A 19,188-nucleotide genomic window follows, 5' to 3' on the forward strand; every position below is an offset into this window, starting at 1 on the left:
ACTCCCTTTAAAGGGAAGGTCCAAGGAATTTAAAAATAAAAATCCACTAACCTGGGGCTTCTTCCAGCCCCTGGCATCCCGTCCTGTGCCCTCACTGCAGCTCCGTTGGCTACCGACCTCTCCAGGTCGGCTTTCTCTGCGCTCCAGCGTGCGGTTCACTGGTCGCGCTAACGTCATCTGGACTGTACAGCGCAGGCACAGTTCTGCATCTGCACTGTACAGTCCAGATGACGTCAGCGCGACTCTGAGAACCACTCGCGCAGGCGCAGTAGGAATCCTGCGCCAGAGGGGACACAGGACCAACAGCGGAGAGCGGAGCTGTGGCGAGGGCACAGAACGGCTGGCAGGGGCTAGAGGAAGCCCCAGGTAAGGCCCGGTTCACATTAGCGGTGGCTATCCGGAATCGCCGTGCCGGAGCCGCACCGCATGCGGAACGGACGAAACGGACAGACGGCATAGCAATGTAAGTCTATGCCACCGTTCACATGCGTCTGTTTCGTCCGGACCGGAACCGGACCGGATCCGGACTCCGGCGTCCGTTCCAACATGCGCTATTTTTTGGTCCGGCTCCTCCGGCAGCCGTATCCGAGGCGGAGCCGGACTGCACCATCCGGCCAATACAAATCAATGAGAACCGGATAGCGCACAACACACTGGCTAAAAATCCGGATGTTCTACCCCACTTCCTATGAGGATTGTTGCGGCGATATTGGATCGGGGACACATGGGCAAGCATTTTGGAGTGGAGCAGCACGAGCTGGAGATGTTGGCAGCATGTTGGAGGTGGAGGTGAGTGCTAAACAGCGGAGGGCCTGATTCCACAGGTCCCCCTTCTGCTGACCTCCCAGACCCCAACATTTTTTTTGTTTTTTACGTAACTTTTGCCAAACGGATCCGGATCGCATCCTGATGAACACCTGATGCAACCTGACCGGATCCGGATCGGATCTGGATCAGAACCGTACGGTTCCAATCCGGATCCGGTCCGGATCCGGTCAGGTCATCCGGTCCGTTTGGCAGACAACCGCAAGTGTGAACGGGGCCTAAGTGGATTTTTAATTTTAAAATTGCTTGGATGTGTCCTTTAAGTACAGTAAAAAAAATGTAAGTTAACATTTTTGGTAACACCGAGGAGAGGGTGGTGCTCATTCAATGTGAGGACAGAGACTGATGGGAACAATTTGTGTACCCTGGAAAATGCAGTGAAGTATTTGATAAATGTGTTTGATAAATGAATATAAATATCAGCGAGTTGTGTTTGTTGATAGCGAGGAATGACAGAACTGCAGTGACAGGCTGATGTGAAATACTCACCAGAGACGGCTTAATTATTGTTCTGTCTCTGGATAAGGCAGCTCCTCCCCTTCTCAGCCCAGGAAAATGCTGTGTATAGACAAATCTATCCACAGGGGACTGATATCTCTGCCTCTTCCCTCTAATGTGCTGTGCCCACAGAGCCTGCATTACTAAGGCTCTCATCAGTAGGTGAACAATGGAGAACATCAGTGATTTATCAAAAATTGCCTGCTTTAACGGTGAACGTTCCCAGATATCCAGGTCACGCTCTCTTTGGAGAAAACTGTAACATAGCTTCAATCCAACAACATTTTATGTTATTTGTAGACAGCTTGACGAACAATGAAAAACTTCACGTGTACCCAGTGGTGTAGCTAGAATTTATGCAACATTTATTATAGCAACATTTTAATGGGGCCCTTGGAACGAGGCACTCTTGAGCAATGCCACCTCCCCTACCCTATGGATATGAGTTGATTGGCCAATTTACATTCCCGTGTAATGTACACTCTACATAGTGTTTTGGGCTAAAAAGTCAGAGGGCGGAGAAACAATGGAAAGTTAATAGTGAACACATCAAGTACAACCTGGCCCCCCTCAGCTCCAGGGCACCATAGCAGTTGCTATGGCTATTGCTACGTCCCCGTGTAAGGATAAATTGGGCGATGAGGATGTACGGTAATATTCAGAACATGGTGGCCATTTTTGACTGGTATCTTAGGTAGCCTCCATCTTGTCTGTAAAATACCATGGTATGTAAGCAGAGTATATATGCATTTCATTTCCTGTAACCTGTAGTAGGAAATGTTTAGCTGGCCTCTAGCAAGGAAACTGTTAATTAGCCAGCCATTTTTCATGAATAGTCTGATGTGCTTGAAGGATGTTTGCATCGCTTTGAAGTTTGCCTTCCAGGACAGCTAAGCCTGACACCTATACAGCTACATATTGTTCCAATACACAACGTGGACTGTCTAGAGCAGGCATGGGCAAACTTGGCCCTCCAGCTGTTACGGAACTACAAGTCCCACAATGCATTTGCCTTTATGAGTCATGACTGTGGCTGTCAGACTCCTGCAATGCATTGTGGGACTTGTAGTTCCGTAACAGCTGGAGGGCCAAGTTTGCCCATGCCTGGTCTAGAGTCTACTGTCGGGAGGCTCAAAGCAGTACAGGAAACTGATATTTGCATGTAATAGCAAGCTGGAGATCTTGACAAATTTATGGAATAGTAGGAAATTAGATTAATTTTAAATGAGGCGATTGGATAGCCTCAGGGCTGGCGCTACCATAGAGGCAAAGAGGGCAATTGCCCCAGAGCCTGCAGGGGCCCTCAAGAGTCAAGGCATCTCCCTCTCATCTTAACTGTTGCTCCCAGGGGCCTCTGCAGAGTCTTTGGCAGAGGAACGTCTCACCTGTGTTGGTGGGCAGGTGAGAAGCTACACTGCCAAAAGCTCTGCAGGGGCCCCGGGGCCCACAGTTAAGTTAGGCGTTAATTGGAAGGGAGGGTCAGTTCAGGAGCCCAGAAGGGAAATTTGTTGCAAAAAAAGTGCCCCTAATGCCGCTTTTTGGTCTATTGGGGGGCCCCACTGTTACTAGAACCGGCCCTGGATAGCCCCCAGGGCATACTTCGTACTATAAGAAACCGCTTCCAGGATTTAGAACTCGTAGTTCCCCAGGAGATAGCGAGAAGTTAGGACTACTCTGGTTTCTGACCAGCTGCGTCCTGCCGCAAAACCAAGTTCGGACCTTTACGCTGGTAAAGTTTGATTTCTGTTTTATTCTCTTTTTCTTTTGATAAGAAAATTGGCTTGTGTCTTTGTACTATTTACTTTGTTTTTTTTGTGTAAATATTTTTGTATATATTTCTTTCTGCACTGTTCCACTTTTTTGAAATATTAAATCTTTATTTAACCTCCTTGCCGGTTATCCCGAGCTGAGCTGGGCCGATTTTCACAATTTTTTTTTTATTGCACGAAGCTAGCACTTTGCTAGCTGCGTGCATAACTCGATCATCGCCGCTCGCCGCCACCCGTCGCTCCGCCCCTCCACCCCACCCCAGACCCCTTGGGACATATGACAAGAGCTTGTGTGATTTGTTCTTGTGACAGGGCTCCCTGCCGTGTTCAAGCGCTTTGATCTCGCTCATCCTTACTTGTGAGGTTTTCCCAGTATGCAGTCGTTAATAGCTACCTAAAGTGGTTCAAGGATAACTGGTGAAATTGATGTAGCTGCATAGTTGCAGACCTCATGTGGACCCTTCTCCAGCACCAAAAGCATCTACAACAGGCTCATCAAGGTTACAACTGGACCCAGGGCTGGATTTGTACTCTCTACCGCCCAAGGCCACTGTCAGCAGCCACCCCTCTTCAGTATAGGCAGCCAGATGACCCTTCCCCCGCAACCTCCAGTATAGGTATCCCCATAACCCTTCCCCCCTCCAGTTTAGATAGCCTGATGACTCCCCTTCTCTTTAGTATCCGCATTCTGACGACCCTCCCCCCGGCCCTTCCCTCTAGTATAAGAATCTAGAATACCCCCCTCTTCTGTATAGATAGCCTGATAACACCCTCTCCCTCCAGTATAGGTAGCCAGGTGACCCCAGTATAGCCTGCTGCCCACCTCCCCTTCATCTTGTGGTGCCCCTTCATCCTGGGGTGCCCTAGGCCATGGCCTATGTGGCCTTGGCTCAAATCCAGCCCTGACTGGACCATGAAGCAATGAAAGGCAGCGGACTGCTCAAATTGGATTTTTATTTGGCCATCAGATCTTTATCTAACCTAGTATCTGTGTGATGTACTAGATTACACTCAATCCATGGAAACCCCACCTCACAAGTTACAGGCGTTAAAGGGCACGTGACCTGCCCTAATTATTGTTCAAAATCACATGACAATATGTGTATTAAGGGGCAGGGCTGTGGAGTTGGTACAAAAATCATCCAACTCCTCAGTTTATGTAACCACGATTCCAACGCAAACTCCTCAGTTTATGAAACCACCAACTCAGACTTCAGGTACCCAAAATTGCTCCAACTCCTTGACTCCACAGGACTTGCAGGGCTATGGAGTGAGTAAAAAAAAAAAATCATCTTATTCCGACTCCTCAGTTTATGAAATCTCTGACTCTAGGTCCCCAAACATTGCCCTGACCAACTCCACAGTCCCTTTAAAGGAAACCAAAGCTGAGTAATAGCGGAAAATTGTATACTGACCTATCGGTAATTTTCCTTTCCTGATGCATCCATGGCAGCACCTATGGGTAGTAGTCCCGCCCCCTACCCTGATAGGACAGGTATCTAGATAAATTAAAGGTAGTAGGACTCCACCCCGTCTAACCTGTCGGACTTACCGAGATATGGGTGGGCCCTATGTGCTGCCATGGATGCATCAGGAAAGGAAAATTACCGATAGGTAAGTATACAATTTTCCGCTTTCCTAATGCCTCCATGGCAGCACCTATGGGATCTAACTAGTCACAAGAAAAAATAGAGGGAGGGAGACCATTGCCTGTGCACCAAACAAAAAGGATTTATTACTTCACAGAATAATCGAACAAAATTTTATGTCATTATGGATTAACTGAAGAATTAACAGACAATACTGTCTTTCCAAACTCTATAGAGGAATTTGCAGCTAGGTTAACCCTATAGTGCTGCATGAACGTATTAATTGTTTTCCAATTGGCCGCTTGACATATTCGGTCCGCCGACACTCCTGAATACGCTGCCCAAGAGGTTGAGATGGACCTGGTCGAGTGCGCCACAATATTTGTTGGAGGTTCCTGACCGACAGCCCTGTATGCCGCTTGAATCGTCTTTACTATCCAAGATGAAATCGTTCTTGAAGAGGCGGCCTCGCCTTTTCTGTAACCCGTTGGTATTACAAACAATGTTTCCGTTTTGCGGAACTCCGAAGTTGCTTCAAGGTAACATTTGAGCATACGCCCCACGTCTAGTTTGTGAGGTGTTGATGACTGGTCCTCCTGGAAAGTGGGAAGTGTCCAGTCCTGGTTATAGTGAAACACTGTGGAGACCTTGGGTATGAAATGCTGTAAAGGTCGAATGACTACCCTATCCGGGAAGAAACAGAGATATGGCTCCTTAGTTCCGATTGCTTGCAGTTCAGATACTCTTCTCGCGGATGATACCGCAGTCAGGAATACCGTCTTCATCGTGAGGTTCCACAGTGAACAGGACTCTAGTGGTTCGAACGGAGCCCCCGATAAGGCCTGTAGTACTACTGGCAAGTCCCATTTTGGGAAAACATTCTTCCTAGGCGGCTTGATTTTCATTACGCCCCTCAAGAATTGGATTACTAGGGGGTTGAAAGCCCATCTTACATTTGTTAGGGCCGACAAAGCTGTTACCTGCACCTTTAGTGCCGCATAGCTGAGCCCTCTCTCAAGACCTGTCTGTAGGAATGCCAGTAGGTTGCAGGGTTCTGGGGACTTGTGATCAAAACTGTGGTCCCTTGCGTAATCGATGAACTTGCTCCAGATCTGATGGTAAGCTCTATTTGTCGAAGGTTTCCGAGATTTTAGAATGGTGGTAATGACGTTTTCAGAACAACCAGCCTCCCTTAGCCTCTCCCCTTCAAGAGCCAGGCCGTTAAATGTAGTCTCTGAGGATCCGGATGCCGAATAGGCCCTTGTATCAGAATGTCTGGTGTTGTCGGCAACATCCACGGGGGTCTGATCTTTAGTTCCCATAACAGTGGGAACCAGGGTCGATGGCTCCAAAATGGTATAACAGCGATTACAGTCACCTTCTCTCTCGCAAGTCTCCTGAGCACTCTGTTGATCATCGGGATCGGAGGGAACATATAGGCCAGTCGGCAGTTCCATGCTGCTGTGATTACATCCGTACCCTCTGCCAACGTACATGCATTCCTGGAGATGAAGCGTATGCATTTCCTGTTCTGTGCTGTCGCCATCAGGTCTATCTCCGGACTGCCCCAACGGTCGCATAGGGTCTGAAACACCTTCTGGTTCAGAGTCCATTCGTTGTTGTCGATAGACACTCTGCTCAGATAATCCGCCTTCCTGTTGGATGGCCCCGGAATGTACAACGCTCTGAGATTGCTCAAATGTTCTTCTGCAAACTGCATTAGCGGTGCCGTCTGTTGTAGCAGTCTGAGGCTGCGGGTTCCCCCCTGTCTGTTTATATAAGCTACAGCCGTTCGGTTGTCGCTCCTGATAAGGACAGATTTGTTGCTGATCTGGGGAAGAAAATAGCGTAGTGCCTGTAGAATAGCTCTCAGTTCCAAGATATTCGCCGGTTCCCTGCATGGCTGTTGTTTCCATACACCTTGTATCGATTGGGTTGCTGAGTATGCTCCCCAACCTCTGGAGCTTGCGTCGGTTGTTATCATAAACTGCTTCACCTCCTCTATCAGTTGGTATTTGCACAGATTCATCGGATTCATCCACCATGTTAGACTGCTTTTCATTGACGGTGTAATCTCTATCCACTGTTGCATCTCTTGTTTGCGCCATTGATTCAAGAAGTTCCACTGGAATGGCCTGGTGTGCCATTGTGCCCATCTCAACATGGGTATAGTTGCTGTCAATGTCCCCAGTAGACTTAAGCATTGTCTGGCACGAAGATGAGGAGACGAGATTGTGTGTTCCACCTTCCTGATTATGTTTGCCTTTTTCTCCTCTGGTAGACTGAATGAGTTGAAGGTTGTTTGAAATCTCGCGCCTAGGAAGGTTATATCTTGTGTTGGAAGTAGCTGGCTCTTGCGCCAACTTATCAGCCATCCAAACTGTTGTAAAGTCTGTATTAACCTGCTGAGCGGTCTGGACGAGCTCAGCTCGTCCAACACCGCCAGAGGCTGCCTCTCAGGCCCTGCTGGGCCGATTTTTGTCAAATAAAAAGCAGCACACGCAGCCGACACTTTGCCAGCCGCGTGTGCTGCCTGATCGCCGCCGCTCTGCGGCGATCCGCCGCGAGCAGCGGCGAAAGAGGGTCCCCCCAGCCGCCTGAGCCCAGCGTAGCCGGAACAAAAAGTTCCGGCCAGCGCTAAGGGCTGGATCGGAGGCGGCTGACGTCAGGACGTCGGCTGACGTCGATGACGTCACTCCGCTCGTCGCTATGGCGACGATATAAGCAAAACAAGGAAGGCCGCTCATTGCGGCCTTCCTTGTTTATTCTGGGCGCCGGAGGCGATCGGAAGATCGCCTCCGGAGCGCCCTCTAGTGGGCTTTCATGCAGCCAACTTTCAGTTGGCTGCATGAAATAGTTTTTTTTTAATTTAAAAAAAACCCTCCCGCAGCCACCCTGGCGATTTAATCAGAACGCCAGGGTGGTTAAAGTCTCCCTCTGTTTCATTATCTGTGTCTGACTCTGGGCTAGCAGGATAATGTCGTCCAGGTAATGATAAACTCGAAGACCTTTCAGACGTAGTAGGGCTATTACCTGGACTAGCACCTTTGTAAAAGTCCTCGGGGCAGTACTTATTCCGAAGGGCAAACAGGCAAACTGGAAGTGTTTCTCTCCTATAGCAAAACGCAAAAAACGCTGATAATCCGGTCTTATGGGGATATGCAAATATGCGTCCTCTAGGTCGATCGATAGCATCCAGTCTGCCACTCTGGTGGCTAATATTATCGACTGCAGCGACTCCATCTTGAACCGTGGTAACTTGATTAGGCTGTTCAAAGTTCTTAGGTCTAAGACTGGTCTTAGCTCCCCTGTTTTCTTTGTAACAAAGAACAGTGGTGAGTAGACTCCTTGTCCTCTCTCCTGAGGTGGTACTGCTAGAATTGCCTTCTTCCGCAGTAAGTCTTGGATGTATGTTGTTAAGATAGTCCCTCTCTCTTGCGAGTTTGGAATTCTCGTGGGTACAAATAGGGAATCTGGAGGGTCTCGCTTGAATGTCCACTTGTGCCCGTCTCTCACTGTGGATATCACCCAAGGGTTCCGACAGTTGTCCGCCCAGATCTGCCCGAAGGCCTGAAGTCTTCCACCCACCGGGCATACCTGGGCGAGCGCACCATCAAAAGCCCTTTGCGGAAGTGCCTGAAGAGGTTGAGGCCTTTTGTTTATTCAGCCTAGTAAGGGTCGCTTGACCCCCCTGCCAGGTCTTCTTATAATCTCTTCCGGGCCGGTAGGATCTGGAGCTTCTGAAGCGCGCTTGCTGACCTCTATTTTGCTGACCAGTAAATGGTCTCTTGGGTCTTCGGTCCTGCGGAATAAGACCGGACTTCCCTCCAGTGACTCTGGTTATCGCTTTGTCCATGCGTTCGCCGAATAGGTTGCCTCCGTCAAACGGGATCTTGCACCAATTCTGCTTTGAATTGGGGTCGGCCGCCCACGACTTAAGCCACAGAGCTCGTCTAGTGGTCACGCTGAGGAGCATAGACCTCGCTGTTGAGCGTATGATGTCCACCGCTGCTTCTCCCAAAAAGTCTCCTGTTAGTCTGAATTCTTGTAGCGAGTCGATTAGGGTTTCCTTATCGGTATCACCTGCAATCGCAGTCTCCAGATTGTCTGTCCAGGCATGTATGGCTTTCGCTACAGATGTCAATGCGATTGCAGGCTTCATTGCTCCGCCAGAGACTGTGTACGCTTTTTTGAGGTCGAAGTCCATCTTTCTATCGATAGTGTCCTTAAACGATATGGCATCCTCCAGTGGAAGCGTGACGTGTTTGGCCAGCCTGACTACTGAGGCATCTACCACGGGAGCATTGTCTAAGGATTTTGAATGTTCTTCGTGTAACGGGTAGAGCTTGGCCAGCTTGTTTGCTATTGCTACTTTCTTTTCAGTCTTTTCCCATTCATCTTGTATGACTTGGTTTATCTCCTCCATAACTGGAAATGGTGTACATGATTTTTTAAGATGCTTGTAGTAGGTCCTTCTTTTCTTATCCTGTTTTGAATCCTCATCTGATTCCTCTTCCCACTCGATGGCCTGTCTCACCGCCTTAACATAAGGCTCTACCAGGGCGAAGTTAAACCCCACTTCTGTTTCCTGGATCTCTGTTTCCGCCTGTTGTTGAGCGGTTGAAGGTACCGGTTCTGAGGTAGGCGCTGTTTGTGGCAGGTTTGCTATGTACTCTGCCATGGATTCTTGTACCGCCTGCTTAATTAACTGCGATACTTCCACAGGTGGTTGTTCTTCCCGGGACATTTGCATGAAACACGTTCCACAGACCAGTTTCCCTGGTAAAGTATTTTCTCCACATGCCCAGCAGTGCTTGTGTGATCTCTTTTTGCGATGTTTCTTGGGAGAGCCGCCCTCTGGATGATCCTTCCTCTTCGAGGTACTGGCCACCTCCGAGGAATGGCTTGATTGCAGTCTTCTGGGGCTGTCAGGAGACATAATTGTATGTCTTAGAATTTTCGCACTCTTTTCCTAAAAAAAAACAAAAAAAACACAAACCTACCTTAAGCACCACATACCTGTCAGTGTGAGGCTGGTCTGTATTAGGCGCTAGAGGGTCCATACTGGAGATCGGATAAAGAGTCAATCTGCAACAGACCAGAGAGACAAAACCCAAACTGAGACTCCAGCATGCAATGAGGCTTATTGGTATGCGAAGTGTAAGGTAGGCAAAAAATAAATACATTCTTTTACCCACCTTGATCGGAGAAGTACACTCCCAAGTGTTCCACAGTGGCAGCTCGGTTCCAGCAGCAGCAGACCTCGCTCCCGCACGTAGGACGCCAAAACCGCCATTGTCTGCCTCTAAAAGGCTTCCCCAGCCCTTCCCCTAGGCAGTCTCCACCCCCAGGACTGTGCTGGAGGCCTGGAGCGCACCAGAGAGCGACCCAGGTCGGACCACTTCCTACTTCCGGGTGCGAGGAGCGCAACCGGAAGTGACGTCATGCCGCTCTCCGGCCGCCCAATCAGTGCAGTGCAACCGCCGCAGCGGCGGAGCAAAACGCGCCTGGACCCTCTGCCCTCTACACCGGCATTTAGCCAGCCAAAGTCTGTGCGGCGAGCGGCAAAGAGAAGCTTTTAGCCTCCCACCTGACAGCCCCTCCGGAAGCCTGGACGCACATCATGGACCCCCAAAGACCAGCAGAAACGGGGTCGGCCATAAGACTCTATTAGAGTTTATTAGGCCCACTCCCCAGGAGAGGCTGAACCTGGGGGAAAACCACTGCAGATATGGGTGCACAGCTCCTAGAACACCTGTCGAGGTAAGGACGAAAAAATTAGACGGGGTGGAGTCCTACTACCTTTAATTTATCTAGATACCTGTCCTATCAGGGTAGGGGGCGGGACTACTACCCATAGGTGCTGCCATGGAGGCATTAGGAAAATAAAAGTTTTATACATAACTGGGGCTTTCTCCAGCCCCATCCGCATGGATCGCTCCCATCCTCAGCCTTCTCCCGTAACTTCAGCCAGTCGTGGCCAGTCTGCGCAAGAGAAGTGCGCCCTCTAATCTCTCCGGCAGCTGCTGGAGAGAGTCGTAAAGAGCACACTTCTCTTGTGTCAGACTGGCCGCGACTGGCTGAAGTTACAAAACCCAATACCAGAGCAGGAGAAGGCTGAGGATGGCGGTGTGGGAGTGATCCGTACGGATTGGGCTGGAGGAAGTCCCAAGTATGTATAAAACTTTTATTATTAGTCAGCTCTGGTTTCCTTTTAAGGAGTCCTGAAACTTACCAGTCCCTGTTAGGATGGGCCCTCACCATTTTGCTGTTGTGCTGCCCGTTTGTGGCTTTGCCCACATACAAAACAATACCCATACTCCCAACACTTCTGGCTACAGCTGCTTTAGGGCCCGTTTCCACTATCGTGAATCTGCATACGTTTTCTGCATGCAGATTCGCAAAACCAATACAAGTTAATTAGCCTGTTTCCACTTGTCAGGACAACAGAGCGTTTTTCTGTACAGGAAAAATCTGCACAGCAGAGCCATCAGAATTTGCACACCGCCTTGCGCATACAATGTAATTAATAGGAAATTCACATGCGTTTTCGCTATGCGAATTTTCCGTGCATTCGCGTATGTTTTTGCATAAAATCAATGTAAGGGTCCGTTTCCACTAGTGCGGTGCGATTGCTATGCGGAAAACGCATAAACAAATTCACATGCGGATGAAAATTTGTATGCAAATTTTCATGTGAATTCGCATGCGTTTACGCGTTCCTGTATAAGGATGTGAATTTAACCATATCAGTGCCTGTGTGCTTTTTTCATTGATTTTAATGCGGAAAGATATGCGAACTCGCATTAAAATTCGCAAAGCAAAACCGCATACAAATTTACTATTAATTACATGATATGCGAATCGCACACTAGCTTGCGGTGTGCGAATTCTGATGGCTCTGCTGTGCAGATTTTTTCTGCACAGCAAAATGCTGTTTTCCTGACAAGTGGAAACAGCCCTATTTACTTCTATTTAGGTATGCGAATCTGCATGCATAAAACGCATGCAGATTCGCTGTAGTGGAAACGGGCCCTTACACTGTTAGACTGGAGCAGATCAGTGCTATGGAGGGAAGTCCAGTTAAACAGGGGGACCTGCAAGTATCAAGGACCCAATTATATACACTGTCTTGTGTGTTTTGAAGTTATGAAGTCAGTTGCTTTTAAAGGATCTGCTGCTAAGGTCTTGGTGCCAGGTACAGCAGGACGCCATCACAGGTCTTGTGGAGTCCTTATGGGCAACAGTTGTTTTGGTGGCACAAGGGGGACCTACACAATATTAGGCAGGTAGTTTTTGGGCTTGATTCACAAAGCGGTGCTAACCTACTTAGCGCGTCTAAAGTCTTTAGACGTGCTAACCAGGGTGCTAAGTAGGTTAGCACCGGATTCCTCAATCAGATGGCGCGCAAAGTTTTGCGCGTAAACTTTTACGCGCGCAAAGTCCTATGCGCGCGCTAAGTCCCATAGGCTTTAATGGGCACTTCACACGGAGCGCCCTGCGCTCTGTGCAGTGCGCGCGTAAAGTTTTGCGCGCGAAAAGCTCGTTTAGACGTGCTAAGGGGGTTTTCAGAGGCGTGCTAACAGTTAGCACCGCTTTCTGAATCAAGCCCATTATGTTTTGGCTGATCAGTGTTATAGTCTATAGTGATATTGCTCTCCATGTAATGCAATGAACCTATAGAGCCACCCCTTATTCATATGGGATTACCATCCCCGCAGCCTCCACCCCCACTGTATGTAAAGCACTGTACCTATAAGGACGGCACACCAGACACACTACTGCAATACAGAACCTCCCGCCGGCAAACACAACAGCGCTATCACCGAGTTTAACCCTTCACACGCCAGATACCTGCTCATCACTTTATGCAATCAGTGTGTGAGCTGCAGGAACACAATAAATATGAACTCTGCTAACATCTGAGCTTTAGGGGATATAATATCAATACAATAATACACCACGACTAATGTACACCAGAGGAAAGGGAACTCTTGGTTTGAGTAAACAGGCAGAAACATTGCCGAAGAGTCACATGAGCTGCTGAGCGGCCCCTGGAAATATCGGAGGTGGGAAGGAGGACATTTTCCCAGTGTTGCCAACTCATCCCTTTAATTACTGACACATCTAAGTTATACAGGTTCTGGGGCTATTTGCACATAAGCAGTGCTTTAACTGCATCTACCTAGCCCCAAAACCTGTATAACTCATATGTGTCAGTAATTAAAGGGCTGAGTTGGCAACACTGCATTTTCCTCAGAAAACAGAAGTAGACTGCTTAAAAGTGCGTACGCGGATTGCGGACCTGAGCCAGCGGCGAGCACGAATAGGTAAAATATTCACTGGGCGGGCACATTTTACATTAGGAGGGACATCGCTGGGGGTTCCTGTCGCATGTTCAGTAGTGATGGGAATTCCGGCTCTTCTCGGAGAATCGGCTCTTCTGAATCGGCTCCCATCAAAGAGTCGGCTCTTACGGCTCTGAATTGGCTCTTCATTACATATCACTAGACACCACTCAGAATTGGAGTAAAAGCCCCGCCCCCGCCTCCATGACAACTCCAGACTGCTTCCCGGAATGGGGCAATCCCTCCTGCTACTGCTCTGCCCCATACACTCCTACAAGCTGGAAGAGGAGGACTACATCTCCCAGCATGCCTCAGCGTCCTTTATTACAGAGCAAATCAGAGCTGTGTGGGGCAGCTGAGGCATCGGCTCTTTTAAAACTGAGAGCCGGCTCTTGTCGTTCGCAGCAAAGAGCCGGCTCGTTTGCGAACAACCCATCACTAATGTTCAGACAGGGGCGTAGCAATAGGGGGTGCAGAGGTAGCAACCGCATCGGGGCCCCGAAGGGCCCTCTCTCAACTACAGTATTAGCTCTCTATTGGTCCTGTGCTCATAATAATCACTTCTATAGATACTTTGAATAGTGGTAATCTTTAATAATCTGTTCCCTATCCCCTTCTTGCACCTCTGACACTGTAGTTGCCATTGGCAGGTTTTGGAGCGCCATATCAATTGTTATGTATAGAGTGCTTGGGGGGCCCCAATGTAAAACTTGCATCGGGGCCCACAGCTCCTTAGCTACGCCACTGTGTTCAGATATCGTCATCACCGTGCACCCCGTCGACCATGCCGGCCCAACATCTTGCAGCATGTCTGATCAACACATGCACCAATTTTTGGCCCAAAATTGTTCACCTCATCAATCGAGCATGTTCTTGGCAGCACCTACGTTCATCCGATTCGATAATCGGATATTCGATCACTACCAAGTCGAGAGATGTATGGCCACCTTAGTGTGTACACATACACAATTACTGTTACCTGCAGGGATCAGAACTTGGGTGACAGTTGTGTACTAGAGTTGCTAGCCTACATGCTAGCGATGCTTTCTGTTGCCATGGAGGAGGGAAGGGCAATAGGGACAACAGCGTTGTGTACAGCAGAGTGGGAGGGGTAAGAAGGTGAACAATGGCCTCAGCCTAGACCTAAGTAACATTTTACACATTTTTGTCATGTTATACTTTACTTCAGTTACCATAGGTTTGATCATGTGACCAGAAGCTCCTGGGTTGGAGGAGTAAAGGTGGCTATTCACATTTTTTCATCAATATCCAGCCAAGTTGATCATCTCATGGAATCTGCTAGAAATAGATTTCACAAACTAATCCCAAATTAGCCATTTCTGGCCAAAACGATCAATTTGGTTGATCTTGCCTGATAGAAGATTTTGCTGGTTCAGTGGCAGGTCGGAAGTAAGCCCTAGAGGTGTTTGATTTTGGGTCAACTCTACTCTCACTTGTCTGCCAGCACCTCCTTCCATGCCTTCTTGCCACCGCTGGGAAGTCTTCCTCTACTCCCAGGGAGCTGTGCATCAACTGACAAAACACTAGAGCCCTCTAGTGGTCACGTAGCTTATGTGCCACAATGCCTCTAGTGAAGGCTTGGGCAAAGGAAACATCTGAGCAGGCACCCCCTCTCCCCAACAAAAATGAGATCTATTTACCTGGGGCTTCCTCCAGCCCCTGGCAGCCTATATGTCCCTTGCCGCAGCTCCGGTGTTCAGGATGCCCTCTGTTTCAGAATGCCGATCTCCCTAGGTTTGGCCTCTACTTTGCCTGCGCAGAACACTCCAGACCACATAATTGTGATTGACAGCAGCGCTCACACAGGCGCAGTAGAGGCCGACCCGGCGAGGTCAGCTTCTGAAACGCAGGGGATCCCGCACCTGCAGCAAGGGACAAAGTGGCCTCCAGGGGCTGGAGGAAGCCTCAGGTAAGTAGATTTTTTTTTGGGCTGCTTGGATGCTTCCTTTAATGTGGCCCAGGCCGTATACTGCGATCCACGGGCTGCATTCCTAAAACACTTTCCCTCCTCCCTCCTCTGCAGAGTCGCGAGCGGGCAATAAGAGCGGGTTAAAACTCACCCGATCGCTGATTCCAATGTCTGCATGGCCACAGGGTGTCACGTCACATGCCGCTGGCACATCCTGACCGCATCAGTGATCAGGTGAGTTTTAACGCACTCTTATGACTCTGCAAGGGTGGGGGGGGGGGGGGGGGTAGGAAAGGAATCCGGCTGACTACAGTGTGCACCGTAGTTTTTGGACAACAGCTGTTATGCTATTGGGTGTCATCCAGGACACACAGTACTGTCATCATTCTGTGCCCAGAGCCCCACTTTAAAGAGGTTCTCAGTAGGCCCAAACATGCCCTCCCCAACGCCGGGGTATGTTTAGAGAATTCTTGATGAAGCCGCAGCACCATTGTGTCAGCGAGTACAACTATATCAGATCTCTTTCTTGGAATGACTAAGCACCCCGAAGCACACAATAATCGAAGGCAATTACCCAGAAGCCTCCACTTCAGAGATATGGAAGGCATTCTAATTGTATTTGAAACTTCAACATCAAACTTTGTTTCACACATAAAAGACAGGCGAGAGGACAGATTTGTTTTTCAATAGCTCCCCTTTTATTTCACTTGCATAGAAGGTAAAAAAAATAAAACACAGAGTGACCCTTTTCTGTGCTCACCAGAATGAGGCTGGATCAGGGTCTGCAGCTACACATACAGCAGGGGAGCATTGGTTAATAAAGCAAAAGTCTCTTTTATTCACAGAAGAAAAAAAGGTGCCTCTTAGAACATATTTCATACTGGAGCTTCCGGCTTGGGCTCTTTAAGCGCTGCCATTACCAGACAGTATAGGAAGGGAGTGTCAACTATGAGATAGGTGCTTCACAAATCATCCTTACCGTTCCCTTACACTCTATTACCTGCGCCCACACAGCCACACCCATGATAGGTATAGGAGGCCTAGCCACTCACAATAGGTGGCCTGTTTACTTTAAAGAGGAACTGTAACCAAGGATTGAACTTCATCCCAATCGGTGGCCGATACCCCCTTTCCCATGAGAAATCTTTACCTTTTCTCAAATAAATCATTGGGAAAATCTGTATGGCTGATATTTGAATAAAACCCCTCCCACAGTGTGAAGTCAGGACCTAGGCCAGGCATGGGCAAACTTGGCCCTCCAGCTGTTAAGGAACTACAAGTCCCACAATGCATTTGCCTTTATGAGTCATGACTCCTGCAATGCATTGTGGGACTTGTAGTTCCTTAACAGCTGGAGGGCCAAGTTTGCCCATGCCTGATCTAGGCAGAACATCACACTGTTTGAGCCATGTTGCATTGTGGGAAATGATGGCTATTTTCAACTGCCAAGCAACCAGTATCTTCCTGTGTGCATATGTATAAAAAAACAACCTTTAAGCCCGTCACATTGTTAGGGGAGTGGTTATAGATAATGGCTGTAAGTGCTGTCTTTTTTTCATGTCTGCCAGTAGCAAAGATGATTATTTGCAGGCTGATTGTGGATCAAACAACATGAACATTTTTTTTTATCAGTGCTGCAAGTTTAGGTGGAACGGCAGCTAACCCTTTTTTTGTTTTCATTTTGAAATTAGGGGAGAAGATGTAGAACCAGTTTTTGATATCCTTGAGAGGGTTCCAGCTGAGGTTATTCCCTTGCTTCCCAATGAGAAGACCAAATACAGTGCCACCAGAAGAGGCGAGTGGCATTTCCTCAGAAGGAATTCAAACAGCCAGTCTTTCCTTTTCAAGAGGATGCCATTCACTTCCTTCTTCCTAGACAGATGGAAACCACAACAACTCAAAATGAACCAAAACATCCTGCACAAAGACATTGGACCTGATCTACTAATGTATCTCCAGCGATCAAACATCTTAGATATCCTCAGTAAACACATCCTAATGTGTTCAATGAGAATATCCTGAGATCTTCTAGCACCTCCACTGAGAATATTATCCAGAGATCTCCTAGCAACTCCACTGAAAATATCTTCACAAGCTCTCCTAGCACATCCACCGATACCATCCTGAGATCTCCAAGGACCTCCACTGAGAATATCATCCTGAGATCTACTAGCACCTCCACTGAGAATATCATTCTGAGATCTCCTAGCACCTCCACTGAGATGTCATCCTGAGATGATCCAGCACATCCACTGAGAGGTGATCCGGAGATCTCCTAGCACCTCCACTGAGAATATCTTCCTGAGATCTCCTAGCACCTCCACTGAGATGTCATCCTGAGATGATCCAGCACCTCCACTGAGAGGTGATCCTGAGATCTCCTGGCACCTCCACTGAGAATATCTTCCCGAGATATCATCAAAAGATCTTCTAGCCGCTCCACTGAGAGATTCTGAGATGTCCTAGCACCTCCGCTGAGATACCCGGAGATCTCCTAGCACCTCTACTGAGATTATCATCTTGAGATCTCCTAGCCCCTCCATGAGAATATCATCCCTCGATCGCCACTAAGAATCTCATCCCTCGATCTCCTAGCACCTCCACTAATAATATTATCCCAAGATCTCCCAACACCTCCACTAAGAATAATCACTGGGAGATCTCCTAGCACCTCCACTGAGAATATCATCGTGAGATCACTTAGGCACTCCACTGAGAATATTACCCAGAGATCTCCTAGCGCGTACGAGAGAGAACGGCGCCGGAGACTTGGGCGCAGGACACAGCCAGTATATGGCCGATCCTGCTGCCGCACAAGTCCGGGCCGTGTTAATTACTATTCCCCCTCCAGGCCGACATGGATAGTGGGGGAATGAAATAATTTGGCTTCCAGCAATCGCTGGAATCCGAATTATTGTTTTAAAAGCAACTTCAGGTCCGTCTTCTGACGGCGCTGAAGTTACTCCCTGTGCCTGCGATAGCCGTAGTTCCTATTACGGCCTATGGTGGCGCCGGCTGCGCCCAAGTCTCCAGTGCTGGATTTACTGTGTTCGCTCCTAGCACCTCCACGGCGAATACCATCTGGTGATCTCCTAGCCCCTTCACTGAGATATCATCACGAGATCTAGCACCACTTTGATAAAGGAATGCCCCAAAATCTGCACGCCGGTAGTTCAAATTTATCTCAAAGGACAAAAAACAAAAATCAGAATACTATTTCGTATGGTCTGATTGAAGTAGATATGATCTGTTCTCTATAGACACAAATAATTTGGTTCGTGAAAGTCAAGTCCTGCAAACCAGCCATCAGCACCCAATGAGGGCAGAGCCACTTGTTGCTAGGGGCAGCATCATGCGATTTGTTCCCGATTTGCTGAGCAGACAATGTATTAGTATTTAATGACAACACAGAAAACTCTCCTGTTTTGGTTGAAATTGATGGGGCTGCTGGGATGACATACAATCAAATCTGAATTAGGTAAGAATAGGAGCAGCCAGCACTGCATTTTGTATGTATTTACTTGTACTGCAAATCCCCTTTAAACCATCAGCTACAACTGAAAATCGAGAAAGCAGTATCTGGTGGACTGCCCCTTTTATTTTCCCAGTAAGGCTTTTCTATACCTCTATATATAGGGGCATTGCAGGTGGTATGTGCACATGAGGGGTGATTACACTGGATGTGCTGCACCATAAATGTGTCTGCTTTTATCTTTGAGTCATTGAAGATATATCATACTGGTTGGGCCAAAAACTTGTGAAGCTAATCTGTGATCGATTGGCATTGCTATCTGGTGAGCACATTGCATGGATGGGTGCATTCTTGGTGGTGGCTAAATAAACAGACTACACTATGTGTTTATTTTTCTCTATATACCTGCGAGTGACTGAAGATACTACCTGGGAGAAAATAATACTGGCCGGGCCAAAAGCGCGTTGGCTGATCTGTGACTGATTGGCATAACTATTTGGTGAGCGCAATTTATCTGTGTGGGCATTACAGAGTGGATTGATAGAACATACTACACTATTGGAGTTTTTTCTTTTGCATGAGGCATCCAGGAGATAAGGATCAGGAGAAAGTAGACTGGCTAGGCCAAAAACCGCACGAGCTGATCTGTAATCGATTAGCATCGTAATCTGGTGAGCATAATCTGATAGTATGATTTACTGAAGCACTGCTTGAATTGAACCTAACATTATTGAACTGTACCGGTTTGAAGAAGTAC

General features: G+C 48.1%; 1 long non-coding RNA gene across 1 annotated transcript in view; it reads left to right on the forward strand.

Moving 5' to 3' along the window:
* The window catches only part of LOC137527693 (uncharacterized), a 77,711-nt gene extending 58,898 nt beyond the window's left edge, over positions 1-18,813 (forward strand). The window contains exon 2 of the long non-coding RNA XR_011023197.1: positions 16,651-18,813. This is a non-coding gene — a long non-coding RNA (uncharacterized lncRNA). The remainder of the gene's footprint in view (positions 1-16,650) is intronic.
* The last annotated feature ends 375 nt before the right edge of the window (positions 18,814-19,188 follow it).

The sequence above is a fragment of the Hyperolius riggenbachi genome, chromosome 8 (assembly GCF_040937935.1).
Source record: "Hyperolius riggenbachi isolate aHypRig1 chromosome 8, aHypRig1.pri, whole genome shotgun sequence".
In the NCBI taxonomy this organism is placed as follows: Eukaryota; Metazoa; Chordata; class Amphibia; order Anura; family Hyperoliidae; genus Hyperolius; species Hyperolius riggenbachi.